Raw genomic sequence first — 9,832 nt, forward strand, 5'->3', positions numbered from 1 at the left:
GAAGCCGGGAGCCGCGGAGCCGGGAGCCACGCGGCAGGAGCCGGCGGCAGCGGCCCGGGGAGCTGCGGAGCCCAGGACCGCCCCGCAGGAGCCAGCGGGGCAGGGAGCTGTGGGTCCCGAGGCAGCAGCAACCCTCGACGAGCCAAAGGTAACAAGGGGGCCACCGCCGTGCCGGAGGAACCCGGGAAGGGAGGCCCGGACGGAGGGACCCTTCTCCGGCAGCTGCAGGCCGCGTGGCCGTGGAAGAAGACCCGTGGGCAGGGAGGCAATCCTCGTAGCCCCCCCGGGTCTAGAGAGACACTCCATAGGGGTAAGGACACCCCAGAGCTAGAGGAGCGATCGGCACCAGTGTAGGCTAGGTGCTGTAAGGACTCTTGGAGAGGGTCCGGCAGTGCGAGGGTGCCCCCCCACTGCAGGACTAGGACACAGACAAGGGAGCCCCTAACGGAGGCTAATCCCGGAGGACCGGGCGAGGGTGTAGGGGAGGAGGAGCCCACAGGACACCTGGACCTTGGAGACAAGGTACCCCATCCGGACTGCCAGCTTCCCCGTACGGGTGAACCCCCATATTCCATCAAGTCGTGGCAGGCGAGATCGGCGGAAGCAGGGACGGTCCGTCACGTACCCCCTCCTCTCCAGGGGCCGTCCGGGGATAGGGGGACTCACGGTAGGTGACGCACCCCATCCCCTCACAACGAGGTATGCAGGCTATATCCACAGAACAAGGGACTGATGCTATGAGTCTGAAAAGCACTTACAAGTCGTATAGTGCAGCGCCTAAGCACAAGCTCCCAGTGCTAGCCCACTGCAAAAAAAGGCACTACAAAATCCTTGGAATAAGGAAGTGGTTTTACTGCTGCTGTGGCATGATGGACAAGCGCATACAGTTCTGGTGTCCACCTTTCAAAAAGATTAGTGAGAAATGGAAGAAAGTGAAAAGAGCCAAAAATTAAAATTTGACACATGAAGAAAATGTTTTCAGAGAGAAGCTTCAAAAGCTTAGACTGTTTAATTTAAGAAAAAAATTTGATTACAGCGTGTAAGAACCTTCCCAGGGAGAAAAGAGCTGGTGCAAAAGGGCTCTTGAATGGCAAAAGGCATTGCACAAGCCAACAGCAAGAAGCTAAAGCCAGACAAATTCAAATAAGAAGATAGTTTAACAGAGGAGGAGTAACTGCTGAAACCAAACTATCAAAAGCAATAGTAGATTCACCATTTCTTAAAGTCTTCAGATCAACACTGTACGCCAAACACATCATTGGGCTCAATATAAGGATAACTGGGTGGAAATTAATAGCCTCTGATATACAGGACCAGATCAAACTAGGTGATCTAATGCCACCTTCTGATCTTGAAGTCTATTATGTACTTGGAGTTTCAATTAAAAGAGAATATCAAGAGACTAACTTGTACCTGGATTATAACACATCTGATCTGATGAAAGATTATACTAGTCTCCAGCTGGTGCGTAGTTCGTAATCTACAAAAGAATAACCTTTAAAGAAATCCCACTAAATTCCTTCTCCTCACAACCTGCACTTTCCTAAGCCCACTGGAGGGCGTACCCTCCCCTTCCCTGAGTTAGTCTCATTCCTATGCAAAGATGTGCAGTAGTTTCTATACAACTTTATATCCTGAGAAACTTCCACAGCAGCTCCATGAGGCAGATGCTGAATCAACTGAATTTTATTCCTGGGACTACACTGGACCGATCAATAAAACAGTTTGCAAGGATTGTGTAGCTGCCTTGCCTTTGTGCTAGACTTCATCCTTTATACTCTCAGGTTACCAGAGAGGTGATGGACTCTCCATCCCTAGAGGCTTTTAAGACCTGGCTAGACAAAGCCTTGGTTGGGATGATCTAGTTGGGGCTGGTCCTGCTTTGAGCAGGGGGTTGGACTAGATGTGACCTCCTGAGGTCCCTGCCAGCCCAAATTTTCTTTGATTCTATGATTCGTGCTAGAGGCACTTTTTGAGCAGCAGATTTGAAGCTAGTCGATTCTATTTGAAGCCAGGTACACTGAAAGTCAATGTTTTCCCCAAGAGAAGTACACCACTGCCTGTCCCCTCTCTCCTTCAAGCTCTTGATGCCTTGTTAGGGAACAAGTCACCTTGTGTTCTAGCTATATAGATTAGGACCCAAATCCTAGCCCAATGGCAAAAGTTCCTGCTGATTTTAATGGAGCCAGAAATTCATCCCATGTGGTCTCTGAAAGTAAAAGCAATGGTAAGAGAATGGTGAACTACTGGCAACCTCATCCTCCTGCATACTGACTTCAGATAAAAGTCTTAAAAGCCAAAACTGATGTTGTTTTTTTTGGACTGCTTTCAGACAACCAGAACAAGTCTGATGTTCTGACCTTTCTCAGGGGTACAAGACTGAGTGATTTCTTCTCCTCTTTAAACACCGTCAAGTGGATGTGACATTCAGTCAAGAACATATTGATGCGAGAGTATTCCCAACATAATTATAGAATCCTTTCATTCAGCTGCTCCGCATGAATAAGGGATAATGACAATCAGAGTGGATGAATAGCATTCTACTCTTCCTTAACTACCCAATACAACAATTACTTGATTTAAAAAACTCCAGTTCCATTATCATCTGTCATCTCATTTTCCCTAACTCTATCAAAAAGTACTAGCAATCACATAAACATTATTTTAGAAATAATAACTTCATATTTTACATTATATAAAAGACTGGATTGTTAACCTTTTACTGAACACAGACAAAATAGTGATATCGATTGCAACCCCCTAATTAAGGCTTATATGAGTTTTGCACTTAAAGCAGATATTTTCTTTGTCATGAAGACTACAGTAACTATTTCCAAAACCTACCTTAATTTTTGAGCACAAAATGCATTTTCTACAAGTTTATAAGTACATGTGCTCATTAAATCAGGAGGTAAAATTAATTTAAGAGGTCCTTTCAGGTATACAGCCCTCGTTGTCAACCATTTTTGTTCCAAGTGAGCTCAACAACAAAACAAGACAGAATTTCATGTAAAGACTATATTGAATAATTGGGTTTAATTAAGTTTTATCCGGTGATTATCATCACATACTATAGTTAGGCTTGGCTGGATTCCATTTTTATCGATAATCACCGATTTCACCTGACACTCACAGACGGACAGAAAAATATTTCCGTTGGTAACCATTGACATGTATGTATAGAAAGGGAACATGGCAGTGACTTGGGGAGGCAGGAGCTGGTAGGGCTGTGGGGGTTGGAGGGGCAGGGCTGTTGGCAGCCGGGAGCCTGGCACTGCCGACCACTTGCTCTGCCCAGGTCCTAGCTGGGGATCGGGCACCAAACTCCCAGTGAGCTTAGCCCAGCCACTGCCTGATTGAGGCAGAAGCCAAACTCTTGCTGAACCCGCCTTGGTCCCTGTGTGATCAGGTATGCTTTATTGATTTATGGGTATTTACTTTTTACAGTTTAATATGTAAGCTTTTAACAGTATACTGTCATTACTAAATTGTCTGCCCCCCGCCCGCACCTTTAATTTCATGCAATCCTGAAAATTTAAGCCAATAAAAAAGGGAAAGAAAGGTCATTGATCTTAGCTGTTGAAATTATTTAAAAAAATAAACATTGAGTTCTGCCAAGCCTAACTATAGTTATGACCAAATTTGGGTATATCTCTGTCTGTATTGTGGTATTACATAGAGATTGATGTTAAGAGAAAGTGCCAAACAATAAAATAATGATGGTGCTTTTCATTCCCACTAATCCCAAAGTACTGTGCAAAGCACAAATGCTTCTTATGCATGGGCCACAGATCTACAGGTGATGTTTGCAAAAGTTAGAGAGAAATACAATGTTTTGGTTATTTCCCAGTGCTTTACTGAAATTACACTGAGCATTTTAGCTTTTGCAATATCTGTCTTTGGCAGCTGACCTATTATCTTGGTCATCAAGGCACTTGATATCAGATTACAAGTATTTGCCTTTAAAATGTGATTACATGTAAAAATGTGATTTAAAATGATAGTAGTCATAAGTATTCACTCAGTTTCCAGATAAAGCGTATTTAGTTTACAAACTTAAATACTGTTTTGCCTGAATGTTTCTGTAGCTGCACTTTCAATTTTGCATGCTTTTGCCTTTTAGACATGTCCAGCAAAGAAACATCCTATTCCTGGAGCTTGGCTGACAATATAACTTTAGACACATATGCAGGGAAAAAACCTCCAGCTTCCCATCTGATGGTATGACATAAGCCACTGACTTTCAGCCAGGATATTGTAGGGTGCACAATGTTATGTGTGTAACCACCTATATGTGATTTACAATATAAAAGCAGAGATTTCAAGTAGGAATCCATCAAGATCATTCTCACCTGTTGTGGTCTGAGTTCTTTGCAACAGAAGAATTACTCTATATATTTTCCAGAGTCAAGAAAGAAGTGAGTGCTAAGACCTGTCCTTTCCCAAGGGGAGCCTTGAGCATAAACATGTTGAGAACCCCTGACATAGACAATATAATTAATAGTAAGAATCAGAGACCACTTCTGTTGGTAAACCAACCAGATCTCACTAAGGGAAAAGTGACTTCAGATGAAAAGGTGCCTTTCTATGTAGTCATTTGACACCCTATAAATACTTAAAGATGCAAAACCAACACTTGGCGATTCCCAGTTAGACTGATTTAAAAACGAGAGAGAATCTATGTGCGTGAACACATATATTTTGATCTCTGTCATCTCAAAGCCATCTGTTATTGCTTGTAATAGCACACTGATCATAATGTTTTCATTTATAGTCATGCAGATATAATCTGTACTTCTTACAGGTGTTCTATTGCAATTTAGGATGAATAAATGGACACTTACAATAAATTGCTACAGCAGTGTCAGAGAAGGATACTGCGCCTTTAACAGGAAATGAAAGTCAATCAGATTTGCAACCAGGAATTGCAACACTCTCTATATTTTATGTTATAATGACTCTCTTACTAGGCTATCTAGAGGGAATAATCTATAGGAGAATAATGTTTCTCTTTTGTGATTACATTACCATATGGAGTAATTTTTTTCTTGACGTGAAGGTCATCTCATCTGATGAGCTTTTGAATGGAGTAACAGGCATTTGTTTCTTTGACAGCAAAGGACAAATTGAGTTATTAAAAATGTTACATTGCTGATTTTTATTAGTCAATTTTTCATTTGTTCTCCTGGAAGATCAAGGTGTGAATAACATTTGAAAAGTCCCTCAGGAAGGATTAGAAAAATATTAGATTGAATGGTGCTTATTTTGGATTGAAAAATAAGTCATAAATATATATTCCAGTTCTTCTTTCTTCCCCTTTAATATCATAATATCCCTATTATGAGGCTACTATAATGAGGATTTCTAATACATTTGTCAGTGATAACCAGTACTCAAAAGGTTCAAAGTTCACGTATGGGCCAGATAAACAACCACATTTCAAAGCTCATCCAAATGATCTGGACTTCTTGAGACTGCAAAATCTAAACCTACGTATCTTGGGTGTGTCCTTTCCACTTCTTTTTTCATTCTGCCATGTCTGGAAGTACTACAAGAATATATTAACTTTTTCCTTTGGACCAAGAGCCATTTCTTTGTTACATGTTGGTCTGGTGCCTATCATGATGGTGCTGAGGACACCAGTGTGATACAAAATAACAAACAACTTCTAACCCATAGTCAGAAAAAGGAAGTATAGGAGGGGAACTAAAGTGAAAAAGAAATGGGTACATATGCATCACCTCCAAAATAGATATTTTGTTGGACTCAATTTTTTATTTGTGAAAAGATCTAATCTTTCATTTTGCCCAATTTTGAATCTTTTTAGTCCATTGGTGGTAGACAAGTGGGAATTCAACAGCTGAACATGATTGTTGGGCATCTCTCAATGAGAGCTAGATGACTGACAGCTATCTGTGATGTAGATAATTCCACCCCCCTCTTCCTACATCCAGTCTTAGCATGGAATTATGGTCTTTGGCCAATCAACAAGGTTAAAACATTCAAACTTTCATGGCTAAAGACTCATTAAGTAGCCACACTGAGCAGTCATGACTTCTGCTAACTTCAGGGACAGATGAGGACACTCAACATCTCCAAAAATCAGACCTAACCCTGCAAGTGCCTAGATATCAAAGTATTAGCTTAAGCATCTCTGTCCCAATTCTTTAAAAAAAGGGTAACAAGATTCACAAACCTCCCTTCCTCTCAGGAGAATTGCAAAAATTTAGGAAAAGATATATGTAAAGCATTTTATAAATGTTAGTAATTAATATCATCCTTGGCTTTTTTTTGTAGGTTCAGTGTATTAAGAGGTAGATCTAGATTTAAGCAACTGAACTCAATTTGAATTTTCAAATCATACAAGCATCCAAGTTACTGTTTTGCATTTTGACACCGTGTATGGTTTTAGACATTTTAAGTAGAAAGATAGTGTGAAAAGTAACCAAATGAAACATTTTGTTACAGTTCAGGTGTTTCAGAACCTGTTATGCTTGAATGAGTGCCAACATTTTGATGGGTTTCCTTGGCTTTGGTAGATAAAAACATTTAGAAAAAGAAAATTAAACTCTCAAGCTAGAAGACTTGAACATCCCACACTCAAAATTGCCTTGTACTGAAACAGCTTCCAAAAAATCAACTTGTAAGGGATTACTAACACCACTACTCACTAGACCTTTAGACTTGGATGCAAAAGGGAAACATTTTCAAAGTCAGAAAGCTCTCCCTCACAGTCTGACGTCAGCCTACTGGTGGGTGAATGCCTCCTGTCTTATAAGATGTTTTTAAAAATTACTTTCTTGCCAAGAACAGTTAATGGTTAATACATATCAACCAAAGCATGTGCCACAAGTATGGCAGCTGTATTGGACTTCATGAATTTCCAAGCTTGCTTCAGACATAAGGAGCTAAATTTTCAACTCATTGCAAACCAGCCTCCAAATTCATGTCCATGAAACCACAGAAGCAGATGGCCTCAGGGTTGCCAGCTGTCTGTTAACTTGTGGATACTCAGTAAAAAACCACCCTAAAAAGCCCTGTCCATAACAGTCCACAAAAACATTCTCCTTTCTGTAAAAAAACAAAACAAAAAACAAAAAAAACCTCCTTTCCATAAAAACAGAGCGGCACAGCAGGTAGTGAGCAGGGCTTCATGCCAAGACAGGGGTAGAGGGGCAGGCAGGGGTAAGGGCTGGGGCAGCCACATGGATGCTACCAGGATGACTTAATCTGTAAACTCCACTTTTCAATTAGTCTACATTGTGTTTTTGTTAACTACCCCAGCGCAAATTGTCACTGCTATGAAACTGTTGCAGCATCAAAGCACCGGGGGAAAAAAACCCCCAAACCTCTCTCATTTGATAGAAAATACCTCTTCTAGCATCTTACAGAGATCCTAGGATCTTTTCTCCAGACTTGCCTGAAAAGTCAGTACTACCACCACCACTTTTTCCTGTTTTTTTAAATATACACGTACACACACACACACATACCATCAGCTATTTATTCAGACCCCCACCCATTCCTAACAGAAGCCAGCTCCTCCAAAAGATTTTCACAACCCTGCAGGATAGGACCCTTATTTTCAGCTTCTGTCACATATTATGACGTTTCAAGAGAAGATCTCTCTTCAGTAGCCTTCACATGTATTGTTAGGATTTCTATTCAAGGCTTTTGATCAAAATGAAAATATCAGGTACATCAAATATAAAAATCAAGGCAAAGCTTACAAACCAACCATATCCAATTAGGGAGAGAATTTGCAGTAAGCACTCAACTCCTCTTGAATTTCAATGAAAATGGGAGCGTTAAATTCTCAGCCTCATTTCATACATAGTTGTAATATGATCTATGTGTTTTCTTCCTGTCCAGTCCCAGAGCCAAACATACAGCATGGTATAGCACTGCAAAGCATAGAAGATTGCACATGATCCCTAGAGAAAACACACAAGGAAGATTTACAGCCTGATAGTAAAAGGAATGTACCTCTTTTTATTTTACCAATAAATTGTACCAGCATCACAAGCAATCTACACAAAGAAAAAGTAGCTGCCCTGAACTCCAATTCTCAGTACCAGAATCTTTCCTAGCTAAAATGACTTAAGGTTGCCCCAAATGGTTAATCCATATACATCTCCATAAGAAGCCTGCTTAATTCGATCACATGCCCAAAAGACCATGCAGCCCAGTATGTGATACCTTCTTTAACAGGAGAACAACTGTTAGCTGTGCACTGATTTATTTTAATTACTCATACATTTATAAAGCCTGCCAACTGCAGAGAATGTGGCCAGTGATTTTCTTTTGACATATTAATGTTTACAACAATTCTGCATTCCTGGCAAGTCATTCCTTCTCACATTTTATGCCCATTTCAATTTATTAGGAGAAATAAAAAAAATACGCTGCACAGTGCAATATACTTGAAAGTCATATTTCATGAGCTAGGCAAAAATACGCCCTAAAGGGAAGTATCTTAACAGTGGACACACATCCTTCTATGTAGTAAAACAAATGAAAGGAGCCATTCATCAGTCTAATAGCCCCCTCCAGCATCTACAGAAGACCAGGAGATTATGGGCAGGAGATTGTAACAGGAATGAGTTACTGTAAATTTCTACCATTCCTCATTTTTTGCTTTCGTCTGTCACTAGATTAGATTCATGCTGTGCCATATTCCACTCCTATCGCAAGCTTTGACACAAGAATGCTGATACCTAAAGGCAACGTGTGCTGTTTTTACTGTGTTGACCTTTCAATTGTTTGGTACTTGGATTGGCTGTCTGTTCGCACAAGCGGAGCTGTAAACAGAAAGAGCGATGGACTGTCATGCCTTCACCGACAAGAATGGAGAGGTCTGACTAGATCATCAAGCCACTAAAAATAATAGTTGAGGTGAGGCTCTGAATATCTGATGCCTTAGTCTTGTGAAGGGAAAAATGGTAAATGTGAACAAAAAGCAAAAATGGCATACACTATTCATTTCCTAACAAAGGCAAGTCATGAGAAGACTACAGTCTCCACCTGCTCATGACAAAACATTGCAAGCCTGACCTAAGCTCTGCAGAGGCCTGTGTTCTGCCAACAAAGTAGCTGTCCCTGAGGTGATGCCTGCTCAGTTTTACAATAAGGCTGTCCCTTTTAGACCCCATCCAGGACTTGGAGAAATAATCTGTTCACCCAGCCCTCGCTGATTTTTATTGCGCAGCTAAAGGGCAGAAGTGAATTTTCAGTCACCAATAGCTCAGGTCCCAATCCTTTAAGGATGCATGCCATTGCTTACCTTAAAGCATGTGCAACAGACCTGCTGAAGGCAAAGGGGACTATACTCGGGGCCTTGTTACACCTTATGTTGTGAGCTGCACAAATGTTGACTAGTGTTAGCGCTATCTTGGACTCTGGAGCAGTCACAGCCTCAATCTCAAAGCCTCCAACTGTCCCCCACCTGCACAGCTGTGACTTGCCACCAGAGGCCTGGTGAGCAAGGGCAAGACTAGGAGGTGTATCTGGGAGTTGCCGCTAGTGGGATGGAGAGCCAGGACAGGCTTCTGCCTCTGCTCTATGGGCAGGGATGCAAGAGATCCTGGGATACGGGAGAACTTAAACTTGAGCAGCACATGTGGGAGTGGTCTCATTTTTATGGAAGAGGAGCTGGGTATTGGGCATCAGAGACAATTCTGCCCTGCAGTGATGCGACTTTGAGCCACGAGTGCTTAAAGCCACTTTAAGGTAGGCAGGTCTGGAACAGTCTGCCATCGGAGGTGGTTCAAGCACCTACACTGAACACCTTCAAGAGTAAATTGGATGCTTATCTTGCTGGGATCCTATAACC

Source organism: Crocodylus porosus, unplaced genomic scaffold (assembly GCF_001723895.1).
Source record: "Crocodylus porosus isolate Cpor-Errol unplaced genomic scaffold, CroPor_comp1, whole genome shotgun sequence".
Classification (NCBI taxonomy): domain Eukaryota; kingdom Metazoa; phylum Chordata; order Crocodylia; family Crocodylidae; genus Crocodylus; species Crocodylus porosus.